A 20,858-nucleotide genomic window follows, 5' to 3' on the forward strand; every position below is an offset into this window, starting at 1 on the left:
CCTGGTGGGCTGCAGTCCATGGGGTCGTGAGGAGTCGGACATGACTGAGCAACTTCACTTTCACTTTTATGCATTGGAGAAGGAAATGGCAATCCACTCCAGTGTTCTTGCCTGGAGAATCCCAGGGACAGGGGAGCCTGGTGGGCTGCCGTCTATGGGGTCGCACAGAGTCAAATATGACTGAAGCGACTTAGCAGCAGCAGATTGTTGTATAAAAAGAGGAGTGGTGTCATGTCGCATTAAGGGAACATCAAATAATCATATTTGGTTATGGCACAGGCTGTTTGTGTTGTTCCTTTCTCTCTCTTTGGCTTAGGCCAAAAGGAAAACTTAATTTCCATTTTCTGTGCAAACCTTATCAGTAGGCGATCCTAATAATGTATTAGGTGAAAGAACAGACCCAATTTCTAAAATTTTTAATGTTTTCTTGTTCTACACAGAATAATTCCACTGACAACTAAATGCAAAATATACTTAAACCCATTAATTTCACAAAACCAACTGGATTTTAAAGAAGTCCGTAAACTTTTTAAACGCCAGCACAGAGGAATTCCCTCTATATTGGTCCAGTGGTTAAGAATCCGCCTGCCAATACAAGGGACATGGGTTCAACGATCCCTAGTCCGAAAGATTCCACATGCCTTGGAACAATACAGCCCGTGTGTGCTTACTACCAAAGCCTGCAAGCCACAGAGTCTGTGCTCTGCAACAGGAAGCCACCGCAAGACCTGTGCACCACAATGAAGAGCAGCCCCTGTTCACTGCAGCTAGAAAAAGCCCGCACGCGGCGATGAAGAGGAAGTGCAATCGAAAAATAATAATACATAAATAAATCACAACAAAGGCTCTTGCTCACAGTTTTTAAAAAGCGCCAATATGACTCAGCCTTCTATGAGCACCTTTCTGCCTGTATGTACATGTCACAAACAGAATAGACTAAGTCTACTAGAGTGGCAAAATCATGCAGGCCCAGGTGGCTCAGTGATAAAGAACCTGCCTGCCAATGCAGGAGACCTGGGTTCAATCCTGGTCCGGGAAGATCCACTGAAGAGGAAATGGCAACCCACTCCAGTATTCTTGCCTGGGAAATCCCATGGACAGAGAAGCCTGGCAGGCTACAGTCCATGGGGCTGCAGAACAGTCCGACACGACTTAGCAACTAAGCAACAACAGGGAGAAGGACTTCCCACCTGCTCATGTATCTAAGCACCCTTTCCTGCCTTCTTAGGGAAAGAAATCAAAGAAGCTGGCCAATAATCAAACTGTTACAACGAATTTTCACAATTCCTAAGAGTATGGTTTCATCCTACAATTTTACACTGAGCAGGAAAATAAAAAGAAATTTTGTAGCACTTACAACACTCAGTAAGATACCTCAAAGCACCAATATTCCCCCAGAAAGTCTACTTATTAATATATAATGCAAGCACCAAGTAGGCAAAAATACTGAAAGAGGCTGGGTAGGTACATCCCCTCTCCTGCAAGAGGGTTCATAAGGACAGCAGAATTTTAAGGCGCGTGGTTTCACACTTGTTTTCCTCTAAGTATCTTTTACATCCATTCCATTCTCTTACCGTCACACCCAGATTTCTCTAGTATAATGGCTTTCAAACTCTGACAGAAGTTCATAGAAACACACTTACACCACTCAATACAGACATATACCTGAAACAAGCTTCACAAAACATTTTTTATCCCTATTACATGTGCTATATGCTAATACTTTTCAAGTTTTTCTTAAGATAAAGATTGTAATCTACCAATGGGCACAACCTATTATAGCCATTGCTATGGCCAGTATTTTTAACAAATTCGTCTTTATGGAAATTTAAAACATTTGTGCATCAAAAGACAATGTCAACAGAGTAAAAAGCAACCAACAGGATGGGAGAAAATACTTGCAAATCATATACCCGACATGAGATTCATATCCAGAATATATAAAGAACTTCTGACATTCAACAACAGAAACCACCCAAATCAAAAAAGTGCCAAGGGCTTGAAGAGGCAGCTCTCCAAGAAGATGCACAAATGATCAATAAGCACATGAAAAGAAATTCACCATCATCAATCATAAAGACAATGCAATTTAAAACTACAATGAGATACCACCCCACACTCATTAGACTGACTGCTAACTGTGGCCATTATTAATTCATCTTCCATACCACCACTTATCCTCATAAAATGTAAAACTGACTATATTACTCCCCTTAAAATACTTTAAAAGTTCCTTGTGTATTATTTGTTCAATTTTGTTTCCCCTGTGATTTAGCCATTCATTCACTGAGCAACTATTTACTGAGAGTCTACGGAGCTCTGTTATATCCTAGGAGCTCTGTTAAGGCCTTAGCATTCATTGGTATACGGATCCAACATGCTTCCTAACATGAAGTTTATAATCCAGCCAGGACAGTCACTGCATAAGTCTCATATTCTTTATGAGTGCTCTTATCCACCCTTCCAAGTGAATTCATCCCCCTCCTCCACTCTTATCATATTGCTACAACTATCCTGATCTGCACGAAGGTCCCAGAAAAACTCAGTCTTTTATACATCGTGGCCATTGTTCTTGATGTCTCTTCTTAGAATGCCTTAATCACCTCGCAAATTCCTCCTCAGCCTTGAAGATCAACTTAAAAGGGTCTCCTCTAAAAACATTTCTGTGGCCTCCTTTCTACACTCCTTCAGTCACCATTTCTAACTCTTGAAATCAGCATTACAATGCTGAGCACATCATTTTGTGACCATTTTTTAAAGAGTGTCAGTCTTCCTGGACTGAGTTATCACTGGATCCACGACATAGTTTATCAGTCACGGAATAAATGAATGACTGTATGCTATAATTTCGTACGTATAACTCCATTATGTTGATTACTTAGTTGACTGATGTTTGAAAACTTACATTTTTCTAGATTTCACTGTATATTTTTAGGACTTCCTTCTTAAAGTCTGATTTCAATATATGGATGTTTTCCTTCATTAAAAATTTGTTCGGCAGCAGCCAGTCTGACTTGGAGTATTTGTCTTGAAATTGATCCAATGAATATTCTTAATTTCAATAACTACTCTGGCAAGAAACAGCAGAGAGGATTTCCAAAATCAATACATTAGGTCAGCGTCTGCAGCACAACAGTTCATACAGGCAAAGTGGTGTTACACCATGTGTTTCCATTTCTCCATGCTAATTACCTTTAATGTGAAGCTAGGCTGTCAGATGCCATCCATCTGTTTACCATCTCCCACCACCCCCATGCAGGAGACCTAGGTTCGATCCCTGGGTTGAGAAGATCCCCTGGAGAAAGAAGTGGCAACCCACTCCAGCATTCTTGCCTCGAGAATTCCCTGGACAGAGGAGCCTGGAGGGCTCAGTCCGTGGGGTTGCAAGTTGGACCCGGCTTAGTGAATACATCACCACCACCACTGCCACTGGAGGCTTTACTTTCTCCTTTTCAAATGATTTTCAGAAAATCTGGGTAGAACAGAATGGCTTTTTAAATAAGCGACTTTTACCTAGGTCATTGTTACAGAAGAGTGAGAGAGAACATGCGCTGAGCTCATGTAGGGAATATTCTAAAGTTCTCTGTCCGCCTTACCTTTGATCACTCCTCCAGTTAGGACTGATTTCCCAACTTCTACTTCAAGATTTCAGTCTTCTAGGCGAGTCTCGATTTTTCTAAATTCTATCACCAGCCAACGTTTTGATTCATTTCCACTGCTACTACCCTAGTTCAAATCTGAGCTAGTCTTAAGGGGCTCTGATAATCTCAGAGCTATAGGACCTGGGCAATCTCTACTACTCTCCATGTGAAAATATTAAGACTTACACATCAGACTATGAAATGAAATTGTGTGCATGAGAGGGCCTGGCACCAACAGGTGTTAACTAACTGTAAGGAACCTTTTCTTCTCTCTTTCCTCCCTTCCCCAATCCTCCATCTTGGACAACACAGCAAGACTTACACTGAACCATGAACGTGATCTCCTTACTAATCCACCTCAAATTCCTCCAATAGTTTCCCCCATGCTAGGACAGTAGTTCTCAGTGTGGTCCCCAGACCAACAGCAACTCCAGCAACTGAGAATGGATAAGAGGTAAATTCTCAAGCCCCACCCCAGAACTTCTGAAGCAAGAACTCTGGAGGTGGGGGCCATGCCTGCCACTATCTCACAAACCTGCCAGGTGATTATGACATAAGCTCAAACTTGAGAACCAGTGCCTGAGGATAAACTCTAGTCTAGTATTTTCAAGGGTCTCCCAAACCAGTTTTCCTCCATTTACCGTACTTGCCTTCTCAGACTTCTCCTAAGGAGAGTTTACTTACGATCTTCCAAACCTACTATTCACTTTCCAACTGGGATTTTACTCACTGGTTGCATTCTCTTTTCTTTCTTTCTTTAAATATTTACTTAGCTGCTTCACATTTATTCTGCAGCATGCAGAATCTTTAGCTGTGAGACCTTAGTTCCCCTACCAAAGGACTGAACCCAGGGACCCCTACATTGGCAATGCAGAGTCCTAGCCACTAGACCAACAGGGAAGTCGTCACTGGTTATATTTTTCTCCTCCATGACACCGCTCCTTTCCAACCCAGCTTAAATCCCACTGTTTTCTTAAATTCCTTCCTGACACAGTTTCCAGGAACTTTTTCCTCTCTTAATTCCAATTATTTCTGAGTACTCAGGTGATAATCTGCAGGTGTCACAAACTGGCTGTTCCTGGCCCATAGAGGCTATGTGAGTGCATAAACGATTGGTTGCCAATAACAATAAAAATCAAGAAATATTACAAAGATAGAGATTTTTGGCCTGTGATGGGGAAAGTCAGATCTGTGCATGAGGGACCCACATTCCCACATGGCAACAATCAGTAGAGGGGCACATGTTTCCAGCAGTCACCAGCTCTTTCCATGCCAAATATAGGTTTTTAGACTTCTTCAAATATCTCAAACCGTAACTTACATTTCTTACGCAACTTTTTATGGGTTTTTTTTTTTTGGCTCTAATAGAATACAACCCTTAAAGGAACTGAACTGTCCTGGTTTTCATTACTTCGAACACAAAACGATATGGGTTTTCACTATACAAAAGAATATTCTGGACATTGCTGCTGCTGCTTAAGCCGCTTCAGTCGTCTCCGATTCTGTGCGACCCCACAGACGGCAGCCCACCAGTCCCTGGGATTCTCCAGGCAAGAACACTGGAGTGGGTTGCCATTTCCTTCTCCGGTGCATGAAAGTGAAAAGTGAAAGTGAAGTCGCTGTCTTGTCCGACTCTTTGCGACCCCATGGACTGCACCCCATCAGGCTCCTCCGTCCATGGGATTTTCCAGGCAAGAGTACTAGACCCCCAAACAAGTAGAAATGTACACAGGCTTTTGGGAAACTCCTGGTTTTCTACCAATTTGGAAAAGCTATAGTAGTGTTTGTTTTCCAAAGTATATTAGGGCACAACTATCGAGGTAATTAAAATTTTTCATGCCATTTTGGCTTAGACTGTCTTTCATAGTAACAATTTGTATTTCTTTCATAATGATAAACACGAATTACTTAACACAGTATGTCTGCTGGAAGAGACCTAGCCCACGCCCAGCACAGCATTTCACCGAACCTTGATGCTGTCTCTGTGACTTCCAGTCTAAGTCCTATTTTTATTTACTGATTTTTATTCCGTTAAAGACGAGGTTTAACCTCCCTCTTGGGTAGTTGCTACACTGAACTACAGTGCCTTTTTACAGGCCACCGTCTGGTTAACCATTTGCCAGCGGCAAACTACGAGCCACTTTATGAAAACTGTATCACTGCGGCACAACGGTAAAATCACAAGCTTGTCCAAAATAATGAAAAATGTAACACGCTGTTCACAGAGAATCTCCTTTTTCAGCAGAAAACCAACCAACCTTCCCTGTGAATCCATTTTGAAGACGCTTGCTCGTTCACACGTTTCCCGCACCCCCATCATCATCGGACTCAATCACAGTCTCCTCTCCCTCTCCCTTCCCCGAATTCTCCAGGGGGCGCCCCAAACGCAGAGCTGAGCCCCCGGCGGCCTGAGGCACGAGCCTGGCCCCAATCCGGACGCGGCGCGCAACCCCCGCCCCGTACTCACCCGCCCGCGGCCGTAAAAGTGCAGCGCCCTCCTGCCCCGCCCCTTCCGGCGGGCCGCTTCGCCCCGCCCCGCGCTCTCCCGCGCGCAGGCGCGGCGCTCACTGCCGGGTGCCGGGCCCCCGGGAGCGACCCGGGGCTGGGCGGCGGCGTGGGGCGTGGCCTGGGTCCCGGCGGGCGTGGCCGCGGGATCCCGGTGCGTGACGACGGTGCAGGGACCCTGAAGGCCTGGCGGCGTTCTCGAGCGTGGGGAGGTCCGCGGGGCGACCCCGGGGCGCCGGACATCTGTCTGAGAAGTGCAGCAGAGAAGGGCGGTTGACAGTCTTTAGGGATAGCTTTGCCCTCCTGTAGGTTCACATCGGCTCCAAAGGCGGAGAGTTAAATCCTTTCTGTCCCGGCCTCGGCGCTTCGCGAAGCCGGGGAGATGGAGCTCGAGTCCGGTCCGGATCCGCGCAATCAGCGGCGGTCCCAGCCGCAACCTTTTCCTAACGCTTCCTGGAAGCTTAAAAGTGTATGGGTGTACATATGTTCCCCCATATATATATATATGTAGTCATGTATTGATATATTTATATAACTATGGCTGATTCATATTGATGTATGGCAGAGGCCAAGACAATATTGTAAAGCAGTTATCCTCTAATTAAAAAAATAACTATATGGGTGGAAGGTGAGACATGGGTTGTTTGATAATGTGAAATTAAGAAAATTAAAACTCGGCAAACAATTTCCAACCTGTGGGAGTGAATGCTCAGTGTTCAGTTGAAATACAACTCGAGTTTTTAAAGCGTGGCGTGGTTTGTAACAGCTGAAGGGCTCGCAGTTTTTTCTCTTAAAAGTTACCCATTTGTACTGATTACTATTTCCTAATTTGTACTAAAACCAAGGACCCACGCTCACCGCCGCCGGAAAGTCACCCGAAGAGGGAAGGCTCTCGCCTAAAATGGGGGTGAAAACGAGCATGCTTACCATTTGCGACTTCACTGGGCGTCAGAATAGTAACTAAGTATTTTGGAAACCTGTTAGATCCGTTGTTGTTGTTATTGTTTGGTAGCTAAGTTGTGGTGGACTCTGGAACCCGTTGGACTGTAGCCTGTCAGGCTCCTCTGTCCATGGGATGTCCCGGGCAAGAATGCTGGAGTGGGCTGCCATTCCCCTCCCCAGGGGATGTTCGCTGCCCACAGATTGAACTCCTCCTGTTTTCTGCCTTCTGGTCTGGTTTGTCCCTTTGGTTTCTCCTGGTTTCTGCCGTTGCCAGGTGGGTCTTTACCACTGAGCTACCAGGAAGAGTGAGCTTCCCTTGTGGCTCAGTTGGTAAAGAATCTGCCCGCAGTGCAGAAGACCTGGGTTTGATCCCTAGATTGGAAAGATGCCCTGGAGAAAGGAAAGGCTACCCACTCCAGTATTCTGGCCTGGAGAATTTCATGGGCTGTATTCCATGGGGGTCCCAAAGAGTCGGATACGACTGAGTGACTTTCACTTTTCACTATCACGAGGAAGAACAGTAAAACCTGAGCTTGAGTTGTAGGACTTTTAAGAAATACTGGCATCTCCTATATGTTTGCTGTAATGTAGTAAAGACAATCATTAGGCAATAGCAGGGATCAAATTACAGTGAATAAAAATAGTCCTAAATAGGTTCCTAATTATAATAATACAATTAGTGTCTGGAGCCGAAATCCCAGGCCCCCGCATATGATTTGCATAATTGCATGCCTGTGGGAGGGATTAGACCTTCCTCTGCTATTTCTTGATTCTTACTGAATATGGAACAATAAAAAATGAGTTGTCTTCCTTATCATCTTTATTATTCTTATTTAGACTAAAAGACAGCCACTTTTATCCCAGAGTAATTGTAGATCCAAGAAAAGTCAATTACAGAAACTAGAACTGAAGGCTAAGGGAGAGGGGCTGATGGAAAGAACATGTAAGCAGTCAAATCTGGTTTTAGATCTTAGCTCCTGAATAACATAATGATAGAATTTGGGATGGAGAAGGCAATGGCACCCCACTCCAGTACTCTTGCCTGGAAAATCCCATGGACAGAGGGGCCTGGTAGGCTGCAGTCCATGGGGTCGCTAAGATTCAGACACGACTGAGCGACTTCACTCTGACTTTTCACTTTCATGCGTTGGAGAAGGAAATGGCAACCCACTCCAGTATTTTTGCCTAGAGAATTCCAGGGATGGGGGAGCCGGGTGGGCTGCCGTCTCTGTGGTCACACAGAGTTGGACACGACTGAAGCGACTTAGCAGCAGCAGCAGAATTTGGGAGAAGCTTCTTTCTTTAAGCCAGGAGCTGAGCATTAGAACAGTGTTTTGTGGTGGGTTTTGGAAAACTTTATGAAATCTCAGTTTGCATATCCTAAGGAAATGAAGTTTGTAATTAAAAAATGATTTTTAATCCTTACCTGCTTTTTCACTTCAAACTCTAAAACATTTTAGTGCATTTCACTTTTTTTTTTCCTTGTCTAAGTGTTCCCTGAAGCATATTCCATGGAACATTAGCACTTTGCAAAAAGTTAATAATTGCTTCATGGAAAAAAAGGAAGAAAACTGTGGCATCAATACTGAGTAAAACACAAATTATTGGAAGTACAGTGGTGTAGCATTCTTGTCAGAACATTAGAATCTGTTTTAATGTTCTAACAGAAACACAGCTTGAATCTGTGAAGAAACAGTTTAATTCAGAATGTGATTTGTTTGGACTTTTCCATAATGTCAGTATCCTGAAAGACAAGCAAGGCAGAGTACTTGTCTGCATTAGTGGGCAACTGTGATTTGGATAGGAGTATGGATTTTTTGAGTCACTAGCCCACCAAGCTCCTCTGTCCATGGAATTCTCCAGGCACAAATACTGGAGTGGGTAGCCATTACTTCCCCCAGGGACCTTCCGGACCCAGGGGTCAAACTCCTGTCTCCCGAATTGCAGGCAGATTGTTTACCATCTGAGCCACCAGGGACACCCTGAGAGAAAATATGGCATTATGTTAATTACTGTGGTTCTTTCTTTCAAATTTTCTATAGGTTTGAAAATTTTTTAATGCTTAAAAAGTTGGGGGGAAAAATGTAGCCAGCACTTACCCTTTAAACATGCATTGGTTATGTTTATTTATAAGAAAATGCAAAATTCATTTATATACTGTGCTGTGCTTAGTTGCTCAGTCATTTCCGAGTCTTTGCCACCCCATGGACTGTAGCCTGCAGGCTCCTCTGTCCATGGGGATTTCCAGGCAAGAATACTGGAGTGGGTTGCCATGCCCTCCCACCTCCAGGGAATCTTGCCAACCCAGGGATTGAACCCACATCTCCTGCATTGCAGGCGGAGCTTCTGAGCCACCAGGGAAGCCCAAGAATACTGGAGTGGGTAGTTCATCCCTTCTCCAGGGGATCTTCTCAACCCAGGAATTGAACCAGGTCTCCTGTATTGCAGGTAGATTCTTTACCAGCTGAACTACGAGGGAAGCCCTCATTTGTATAGTAGTTTTCTTATAATCTGACCTTGAGAAAGGTGTACCATATTTAAGAACTATATATAGGAAGTCATTTGAGAAATGATCTCATTCTTCAAGGCATGATATTGCATCTGTACACTGAGGTCCATTAATTGCCAACCAAAGCAATGTTAATGTGTATTATCTGCCCCACTTTATGCTGTGTATTCTGCATGAGAATTTTAGCATAAATGAATTCTTGTAATCTGTCAATAGTTTAAAAAATATTCCTTTATGCCTACAAATATTTATTGAGTGACTACTGTGTGCCAGGCACTATATTAGGTTCTGAAAATACAACTGTCATCAATATAGATAAAGCCCCTGCTCACATAGAGTTTATATTTAGGGAGCAAGAAAAAAAACAGAATCAACATTCCAGTACAAATAAAATGATTAATTGCTATGTATTATAGAATAATTAGGAACTAGAGAGTGCCAGGTTAAGTGTGGGCATATATAGGGTGAAAAAGAAGACCTCGCTGAGAAGGTGATGTTTGAGAAGAGACCTGAGAAAGGGAGGAGTGAGTCGTGGATATCTAAGGAAAGCACATACTAAAAATAGGAAATGGCTTGCTTGGCATAGTTAAAGAATAGTAAGGAGACTAGAGTGAATGGATAATAGAAGCAAGAGGGAGAGTAGTAGGAGATGACATCAGAGAGGTAACCAAGGCCAGATTTTGTAATATAATTTCAGATGAGCTTTAGCTTCCTTTCTTAAGAGAGTTAGGTGGATGTAGTGCTGTAATGCAAGAGCATAGCATGTTAGCTGTTATTACTGGATTCATTTTCTATTGCTGTTGTAAGATAATTGCCATAAACTTGGTGCTTTAAAAGAACACAAATATATTATCTTAACATTCTGCAGGTCTAAAGTCCAATACAGGTCTCTCTGCGGGTGAGATCAAGGCATCAGCTGACTGCTTCCTTTCTGGAGGCTCTAGGGAGAAGCTGCTGTTTTGATCTTCCCTGATTCTAGAGGCAATGGCAACCCACTCCAGTACTCTTGCCTGGAAAATGCCATGGACGGAGGAGCCTGGTAGGCTGCAGCCCATGGGGTCGCTAGGAGTCAGACACAACTGAGCGACTTCACTTTCACTTTTCACTTTCCAGCATTGGAGAAGGAAAAGGCAACCCACTCCAGTGTTCTTGCCTGGAGAATCCCAGGGACGGGGGAGCCTGGTGGGCTGCCGTCCATGGGGTCGCACAGAGTAGGACACGACTGAAGCGACTTAGCAGCAGCAGCAGCAGCAGCAGCAGCAACATCCCCTGGCTAGTAACATTGGTCAAAGATTGCACTGGTCAAAGAACTTTAAAGATTTGGGTGATCAAATTAGGCCCACCCAGATCATCTCTCCATCTCAGGGTCCTTAACCTTGATCATATCTGCAAAGTCACTTTTTCTCATAAGGTAATTTATTCACAGATTCTGGTGATTGGACTATGGACATCTCTGGGAGGGGCTGTTCTGCTTGTCCCAGTCCACCCTCTGGCTCCTAAAGATTCATGTCCATTCACATGCAAGATCAATTCATCCCCTCTTTAAGTCCCCCAGATTTTCAAGCCATTACAGCATCTCATCTAAATCTCAAAAATCCCAAATATCATCTACATCTAAGGTGTGAGTGAGTATAATCCATGCTGGGGCCAAAGTCCCTTTCCATTGTAGACCCGTGAAACTAGAGAACAAGTTCTCTGCTCTCAGAATAACATAGAGGAGGTGCAGGAGAGCAATGATAACCATTACCTTTCAAAAAGGAAGAAAATGGAAGGAAGGAGTCACAAGCCCAGACAATTACAAAATCCAATCTGGCAGTCTCCATTACACTTCAAGGCCCAGGAATCATCCTCTGTGGCTCTTGGTTCTGCTCCCTGGGCTCAAGGCTTCACCCTCCAGGCACTGAGAATTAGGGCGTGGATGGCTTCGAGGGGCTATTATTCTGCTGCCTATCACAATCAATGTTATCATTAGACTTAGTTTTATTTTTTATAATCTTCATTTAGCAGTGGTTCTTCAGATCTTAAGCTTCTCCATAAGCCCCAGTCAAGTGATTAATTACCTTTACACAAATCCACAATCAGTACCTGAGGAGCTCACCTTTTTCAGGAACTAGTATATAATCATTTCATGGTAAATGTAAATATGCCATCTAATTTCTCTTAAATGGAAAATAATACTTTCATTTTTATACATACCGTATTTTCCTTACATGTAGTTAATTTATCCTAGAGTTATTTACTTCTTCCAAGCCTAAAGGTACATATATTATGTTTCATTTTATGGGATAAGCAAACTTTTACAACGTTTAAGTTCATCATTCTCACCTTTTAAGGATGCTGGAAACCCATATCTGCCTCCCAGCAGGTGGCAGCAAATCAATACTTGATAAGCTGCTGTAAAATCATTGTTTTCTCATCCTGGTAAACATGCTTGGATGTTGCAGACTGGCTTTTCTTAGCTAGAAGAGCAAAAACAGTATTGCCAAATTATAGGAATTTATATCAACTAGTTGTGAGAGTATATCTTTGTGATTAAATTGTATTTTATTGTTATATTAATATTGTTCCTTGCTTATTTCTCATAGAACCCAAAATCCATTTGTAAGCAGTTTTGTTGCAAGAATAATGCCCATATGTTATCTACATAGATAAACAGTACTCTCCATAGCCATTAATTGGCTAATATCCATCAACACCACATAGCATTTTGAAATTTATGAGACAAATAAAGTATTCTTAGAGGGAAAAATTATATTCCCTGGAGAAGGGAAATGGCAACCCGCTTCAGTATTCTTGCTTGGAAAATTCCCATGGACAGAGGAGACTGGTGGGCTACAGTCCACGGGGTCACAAAGAGTCAGACAACTTAGCGACTAAACCAGCAATCACCACCATTACAAAAGAGTTAATGTTCTAAGTCAAGGTCAGCAAAATGATCCATGGGCCAAATCTCGGGCAGAACATGGTTTGTTTAGTACACCATGCAAAGCTCCTAACAAAATTAAAAAATAAAAAGACAAATTACCAGTACACAGGGTGAAAGATCACTAAAGATCCTATAGACATTAAAACACTGATTCTCAATCAGAGCTGTTGGTCCCCAAGGAACATTTGGCAGAATAAACTGTGGAAAATTCTGAAAGAGATGGGAATACCAGACCACCTAACCTGCCTCTTGAGAAACCTATATGCAGGTCAGCAAGCAACAGTTAGAACTGGACATGGAACAACAGACTGGTTCCAAATAGGAAAAGGAGTATGCCAAGGCTGTATATTGTCACCCTGCTTATTTAACTTCTATGCAGAGTACATCATGAGAAACACTGGGCTGGAAGAAGCACAAGCTGGAATCAAGATTGCCGGGAGAAACATCAATCACCTCAGATATGCAGATGACACCACCCTTATGGCAGAAAGTGAAAAGGAACTAAAAAGCCTCTTGATGAAAGTGAAAGAGGGGAGTGAAAAAGTTGGCTTAAACCTCAACATTCAGAAAACTAAGATCATGGCATCTGGTCCCATCACTTCATGGGAAATAGATGGGGAAACTGTGGGAACAGTGTCAGACTTTTTTGGGGGGGGCTCCAAAATCACTGTAGATGGTGATTGCAGCCATAAAATTAAAAGATGCTTACTCCTTGGAAGGAAAGTTATGACCAACCTAGACAGCATATTGAAAAGCAAAGACATTGCTTTGCCAACAAAGGTCCATCTAGTCAAGGCTCTGGTTTTTCCAGTGGTCATGTATGGATGTGAGAGTTGGACTGTGAAGAAAGGTGAGCACTGAAGAATTGATGCTTTTGAACTGTGGTGTTGGAGAAGACTGTTGAGAGTCCCTTGGACTGCAAGGAGATCCAACCAGTCCATTCTGAAGGAGATCAGCCCTGGGTGTTCTTTGGAAGGACTGATGCTAAAACTGAAACTCCAGTACTTTGGCCACCTGATGTGAAGAGTTTACTCATTGGAAAAGACTCTGATGCTGGGAGGGATTGAGGGCAGGAGGAGAAGGGGACGACCGAGGAAGAGATGTCTGGATGGCATCACCGACTCGATGGACGTGAGTCTGAGTGAACTCTGGGAGTTGGTGATGGACAGGGAGGCCTGGCGTGCTGCAATTCATGGGGTCACAAAGAGTCGGACACGACTGAGCAACTGAACTGAATTGAACTGAACTGAGAGACATATTTGGTTTTCAAACTGTCAGCTTCCCTCGGGGAAAAGTCAGGATATTGCTAAACATTCTGCAGCGTATAGAACAGTCTCCCACTAGAGTTTTCTTGCCCCAAATGTCAATAGTTGTTGTTCAGTGGCTCAGTCGTGTCTGACCCCATGGACTACAGCATGCCACCTTCCCCGTCTTTCACTATCTTTACAAGTTTGCTCCAACTCATGTCCATTGAGCTGGTGATGGCATCCAACCGTCTCATTCTCTGTCGCTCCCTTCTCCTGCCCTCAATCTTTCCCAGCATCAGGGTCTTTTCCAATGAGTCGGCTGTTCGCATCAGATGGCCAAAGTATTGGAGCTTTAGCATCAGTCCTTCTAATGAGTATTCCAGGTTGATTTCCTTTAGAATTGATCTCCTTGCAATCCAAGGGATTCTCAAGAGTCTTTTCCAACACCACAGTTCAAAGGCATCAGTTCTTCAGCACTCAGCCTTCTTTATGGCCCGACTCTCCTGTCTGTATGTGACTACTGGAAAAACCATAGCTTTCTATATGGATCTTTGTTGGCAAAGTGATCTCTCTGCTTTTTAATATGCTGTCTTGTTTTGTCATAGCTTTTTTTCCAAGGAGCAAGCGTCTTTTAATTTCATGGCTGCAGTCACCATCTGTAGTGATGCTGAAACCCAAGAAAATAAAGTCTGTCACTGTTTCCATCAGTAGTACTGAGGTCAAAAAATTCTAATTCAGATCTTAAAAAGAATATTATAAACAAATTTAGATCAATAAGATTTGATAATTTAGAATAAATGAACAAATTCCTTGGAAAACAAAATCTACCAAAACCAAGAAGAAACAGAAAATCAGAGTAGTTGTACATTTACTACAGTCTGAATTCGTGACCCAAAAGCACTTTACAGAGAAAACTCCAGGCCCAGGTGACTTCACTGGTAAATTCGCTCAACATTTAAAGAGCACATAATGTCAATCTTGCATAAACTCTCTGAGAAAAGAGAGGAGAAAATACTACCAATAAATGTCATAATAACTGGATCACCCTGATAGAAATATGTAAGTGAACATTAGAAGAAAATAATCACAGACCACCATCACATCTTTAAACATAAGTGCAAAAATCCTATTCAAAATACTAGTAAATTGGACATAGCAATATAGAAAAAGATACAACGGTCAACTGGAGTTTTTCCGAGCACGCAAGGTTGGCCTTACATTTATTCAAACAATGTAATTTAACAACATTAATATAAGAGAAGAAATTCTATGATATCTCAATGAATCAAAAAAAACAATTTGATATATTTCCAATTAGTGACAAAAACAATCAGAAAATTAGAAATTAGAACAGAGCTTATGTTATGAAGACATGTATGGGTACTGTAAGACCGACAGCTGCTATCATGTTTAGCGGTCAATTAGTCAATTCTGTGAGGAAGATGGTGAGACTGTCTGCTCTTACCACTTCCATTTGGCTGTGTTTCAGAGGTCTAGATGGTACAATAGATGAAAAATAACTAAAATAATAGAAGGTATAAAGATTAGAAAAGAGTAATAAAACTGCCTCTTCACAGTGGTCTACATAGAAAGTCTAATTCTTAAAAAAAAAAAAAGTCTAATTCTTAAACTATTAATTGCCTTTTGATTAATAGATTAAATTAAGTAATTGTCTTTAAATTAACAAATTGCCCATGTAGATTATCTTTGGAATCTACTAGAATTAATCATTGAAATTAGTGAGCTCATAGGGTAAAAGATCAGTATATGAAAAATCAATATTTCTCTATGATAGCAAGCTGCAATTAGAAAATGAAAAATTTAAATGTACCATTTTTAACAGTATTATAAATACCTAGGAATAAATTCAATGAAAGGTAAGAACTCTACTCTGAAACTACAAAGCATTGCTGAAATGAAAGGAGAGCTAGGTAAATGAAGATATATACCATATTCGTGCACACAGAACATATACCAAGACAGACCATGCTCCAAGCAAAAATACACCTCAACTCATTTATATGGATTCAACTTATGCAAAATTTGCTCTCTGGCCACAATGAAATTAAAATAGCAGTCAATAATAGAGGGATTTCTGGAAAATCCCCAAATTTCAATAATCAAAGGCAATGATTTTCTAGACTGCTTGCCTCCGAAGTTCAGGATGACACAGAGGACATTTTTCTGCGCTGCACAACCAGTGGAATGACGTAAGAATTGATTACGGACATGTTAATCCCCATTCCAACCAACTCAGCAGCGCCCTGAGACTGGGTATGCTGGGAGCAGTGGCAGACGGCTGTTATACCCTGGAATATTGCACTGAAACAGAGTTGCAGCATGTTTAAAATTCATGAAATCGTTCTCATTTCTTGTTTTCTTTCCCTCACAGTCTATAAATGCTGATGAAGAATGTGGGAACAGACTGTGTGGCTGACAAAACAAAAAATCTGGTCCTGGATGGCTTTTGATGAATTTAATAAGAAGAAAGATAATGAAAATAGAGTACATTTGCATAATGGTGTAACAAAAACTTATTGAATGATGCTAACTATCTGAGGAAACCACAGATGGAAACTGCGTGTAAGACTGGTTCTGGCAAGATCCCCGATTCCACTCAGTCACGATGTATGGTTTTAAGGGGGGTAGGGAGTACCTCACATGGCTTTATTTCTTAAGTAACTTTTTCATCCTGTATTTCTAATCAAATAATTAAAATTCATTTTTAATAGAAAAATTTCCAATACCTAGATTTGTCCTAAGTGTATTTTTTCTCAAGGATTTATAAAAGTAAACATTTCTCTTTAATAGACCTTTGGAAAGACTTGAGGCTATAAATTGTTTTTAATATTTGAAAGTTTTTTTACCACCCTTGAAAACAATGTTAAGTTGCTCCCTTGATAATTATTTCTTTTGACTGTAAATTATAGTTAATTTAGCCAGATGTTTTTCAAACTTCACTTTGTAAGTAGACTTAAGAAGACCTTTTTTCCAGTAGTTTCCTTCCTCTTTTCTACAAAAAAAAATAAATTTATTTTAAATATTTTTTCAGTATCTACCTTTTGCAGTTTTTAACTTCATGCTACTTTTAAAAAATATAATTATTCACAGTCAGCTTCTCTTTATTTATTTGGCTGCACCGGGTCTCAGTCACTGCATACAGGATCGTCCGTCTTTGTTGCAACATGCGGGATGTTTAGTTGTGGTGTATGGGATCTAGCCTCCTGACCAGGGATCGAACCCAGGCTCCCTGCATTAGAAGAACTGAGTCTTAGCCATTGGACCACCAGGGAAGTCCCTTTCAAGCTATTTCTTATCATTCTAAAAATATACCATTGTGGTATAGTTTTCTAAAAAGTGAGGGGAATTATTCTTTCCTGATACTCTTCCTATTGAGTTGGAATATAAAGGAAAGACCAAATGTGAGGGTTTGTTAACAGCTAATGATAGCTAGTGGGCTTCTCTGGTGGCTCAGATGGTAAAGAATCCACCTGCAATGTGGGAGACCTGGGTTCAGTCCCTGGATTGGGAAGATTCCCTGGAGGAGGGCATGGCAACCCACTCCAGTATTCTTGCCTGGAGAATCCTCATGGACAGAGGAGCCTGGCAGGCTACAGTTCATGGGGTTGCAAAGAGTCGGACATGACTGAGCGACTAAGCACGCAACACAATGATAGCTAATATTATTAAACTATTTAATGACCATTGTGAACTGTTATCTTAATGTTAACCGCTCCTCTCACATCCCTGAGAGATAGATGCTACTGGTACCCCCATGCTCTGCAGAAAACGGAGGCTCAAGGAGATTAACCCAGTACCCATGGTCATAGTATTTATTATAAGTGGTTTGAGCCAGGGTTTGAGTTCATGTCCTTGACTCCAGTGTCCACATGCTTAACGGTTGATGTTTATTAGCTCCTATTTTGCTATTTACTAAAGTAACGGGATTACTATAGATCCCCCAGTTTATGGTGACCTCTCTAAGTTCATCATAAGGATGTGATAATATGACACCCTGACGCACTATATACAGCAGATTTTCCAATGTGATACACAAACTCACCACATGATGGTGCCAATAAAGTGAGAAGCCATGTGTTCCTAGTATGTGACATATTAGGCTCAGACCTAAATATAAATGTCAACAGAATGCAATTAAAGGTGTTAAAAAATAACATTTTTTTAAAAAAAGCAACCATAAAGAATTACAGTCTAGAGTGTCTTTTTTAAACATATGGCATGAAAAAAGCACAACTATAAAAAGGTTAAGAGTAATTGACTCATAAAAGTTAAAAATAAAAAGATAAAAGATGAGCCTTTGTATTCATAGAGAAGTATGTGGGACAGATGTCAGAGACTTCCCACAGGAAGGAAAACACCAAAGGAAATGAATTAAATGAGAGCAGGTGACCTACCAAAAAAAATAATAAAGAAAGAGACCAGCTGTATAGTGATGGAGCTCCAGGGTCAAATGGATGAATGTTCCAGTAAGATTCCACAGTAAATGCAAATGGGTTAGCAAAAGCCAGTGACTAAAAGACTTTAAGAGAACCTTTAAATAGACATCACTATTTTCTTTTCTAATAAGAATAAGCATTACAATTTCTTCCCTGCCATGTCAAAGATACAACCTACTGTGGAAGGAAGAAGCATTGCTTCTCAGAAATTTATTGAAGCAAACCCTTGCACATTCTATTCGTTACAGTGATTCCAGTGACACGTCTCAAACTGTGGTTCTGGCACCATCAGCATGACCTGAAGTTGTTAGAAATGTAAATTCTTTGCCTGCTCTGGACTTACTGACTCAGAAACTCTGGACAAGGGGCTCTGCAGATGCTTCTGATGCACCTGAAATTTCAGGGTCCACTGTATTACTGGAGGAAAAAAAAGAAGAAATTCATCAAAATGTTATTTATAATACAAAGATATTAAAAATGATACTCTATCATTAAACAAATATTTAGTAAATAGTGGAATGTTATTGAAGCATTTAAACATAAGTTTGATGGAGAATTTTTAAATAATGGAAAATGCCTATGATATAAAAAATAATAAAGAAATACTAGAAAAGTCAGGACACAAAATTGATCTCAATTGTGTAAAAACAATTCTTGAAAAAAAAAATAGAAGGAAACAAGGAAAACCAGTTAATAGTTGTTGCCTTGGAGTGATGGAGTTGTATATCATTTTCTCTAGTTTTTAATATTGCAGATACTATTTTCAAATTTTCTATGAGAAGTCATTTCATTCCTATTAAATTCTTATTTTATTCCTATACTTTATCAATTTAATGATTAAGGAAGAAGTAAAGAGAGAGGGAGGGACTTTCCAAAGTCAAAATACTAGTTAGAGATACCATTCTTGCTCATTTTCTCCCCTAAACATATGGTTACTAGGAAAAAATGGACACAGTGACTGCCCAAGGCATGAAGAAAAAAACACAGTCATCATGTTATTTATCGGAGAGACAAGATCTATAAAGACCATGGTTGATATGTATTCGACTGTGGTACAGTTGGTATACATTTAGTTTGAAAGAGGTACAGGGAATAAAAACTTAACAGACAGTAATCATGTGCTTTACTCTTTCCAGTATCACTAGTTAGTGAAAATATTAAGTTTTCTAAAGTAATGTATAGGAAAGTGAAAGTCGCTCAGTTGTGTCCAACAGAATTCTCCAGGCCAGAATACTGGAGTGTGTAGCCTTTCCCTTCTCCAGCGGATCTCCCCAACCCAGGAATCCAACCAGGGTCTCATGCATTGCAGGCGGATTCTTCACCAGCGGAGCTACCAGGGACACCCCTAATGTAAAGGATAATGTCTTCAAATTTAGAAGGGTATAGCCTTGAACATATTATCCCTAAGAAGATAAGGATACCTGTCATTTGAATTAATGACTTGACAAATCAAGTACGAAAAAAATTGCCTTAGATGAATATAATTTTAAAAATTAGTATCTGTGTATCTATCTAATCTATGTTATGTATATCCTGAATGTTAGACCCAAAGTATCATTCCTTCTTTTTGACAAGGATCTGTAAAATATATGTTAAATATATATATAATAAATATATATGTTATATATATAAATATATATGATAATATATTAAGCTACAAAAAACTCAGTAAACTTTTTTTTTTTTTTTTTTGGTGGCATAGAACAGTAAACACCTTTATTAGATGAGCTAAGACAGGAGGGAAGAGGGTTTATTTGCCTTTCCGGGCCTTGATCTTCCTCAGATAGAACTCGAGCTCTTTTCCCTCTAGCACATAGCAGTCTGCTCGGCCACACTGGCCTGGTCTTGAAGCGATGCATGCAAGAAGCTTGCCCTGCTGGAACTGCTCCTCTAGAAGACTGCTGATTTTCCCTTTCTTTTTCCTCTCATCGTATTTCTTCTGAATTTTCTTTGATCGTTTCTTGTTTAAAATCTCTTCCTCTTCAGGAGTCAGCTTTGGCCCCCTTCTTGCAGCCCAGGGGCAGTGCACAGTGGGACTCGTACCACTGTCGGTACGGTGTGCTGTTGATAAGCACAATACAGCTCTTCACCAGGGTCTTGGTACGGACCAGTTCGTTGTTGGATGCATTATAGACAACATTGATTATTTTTGTCTTGCGTGTACAACACTCCGAGCCCCAGGAGAAGTTCCCCACGTCCAGCCTCAAGGCCCAGTACTTCTTGTTGCCTCCCCGCACATGGACTGTGTGTATGCGGCGGGGGCCAATCTTTGTGTTGGCAGCGGGGGGTCCCAGCTCATGCCTCTGCTTCTTGCCCCCGGTCTTACGGCGCTTGTGCCAGTTGTCCCGAGAGATGCCCATCGCTCAGCGCTGGCTGGAAAGACTCAGTAAACTTTTTAAAACTCTGAAACTGAAAAGGTCACATTCTCTAAAAATAGTAAAATACATCCAAATTTAATAATAAGTGGTCAAACAAGGATGAAAAACGCAATCCTTTGGAAATTGAGGAAGGAAATCATTCCAAATAAGCCTGAGATCATAAAGGAAATCAAAACTACAATTACAGACCCTTTACAAAAGAAGGATATGAAATAATAAAACTAATGGGATGCAAACAAAGATAGACTCAAAA

The 20,858-nt window shown here is 41.1% G+C and overlaps 1 protein-coding gene and 1 pseudogene across 3 annotated transcripts in view; both read right to left on the reverse strand.

Annotated features, from left to right (window-relative positions):
• The window catches only part of MMAA (metabolism of cobalamin associated A), a 32,387-nt gene extending 26,177 nt beyond the window's left edge, over positions 1–6,210 (reverse strand). The window contains exon 1 of one of the 3 annotated variants that reach the window (XM_069556761.1): positions 6,109–6,210. The gene's annotated coding sequence lies outside the window, so the exon portion shown is untranslated. Of the gene's footprint in view, positions 1–2,905; positions 3,071–5,899 lie in introns of those variants that run through there. The other 2 variants (XM_069556762.1, XM_069556763.1) reach the window with 2 other exon arrangements.
• Positions 6,211–19,926: 13,716 nt separating this feature from the next.
• Positions 19,927–20,603, reverse strand: LOC138422946 (small ribosomal subunit protein eS8 pseudogene; annotated as a pseudogene).
• Between the last annotated feature and the right edge of the window lie 255 nt (positions 20,604–20,858).

Source organism: Ovis canadensis, chromosome 17, assembly GCF_042477335.2.
Source record: "Ovis canadensis isolate MfBH-ARS-UI-01 breed Bighorn chromosome 17, ARS-UI_OviCan_v2, whole genome shotgun sequence".
Classification (NCBI taxonomy): Eukaryota; Metazoa; Chordata; class Mammalia; order Artiodactyla; family Bovidae; genus Ovis; species Ovis canadensis.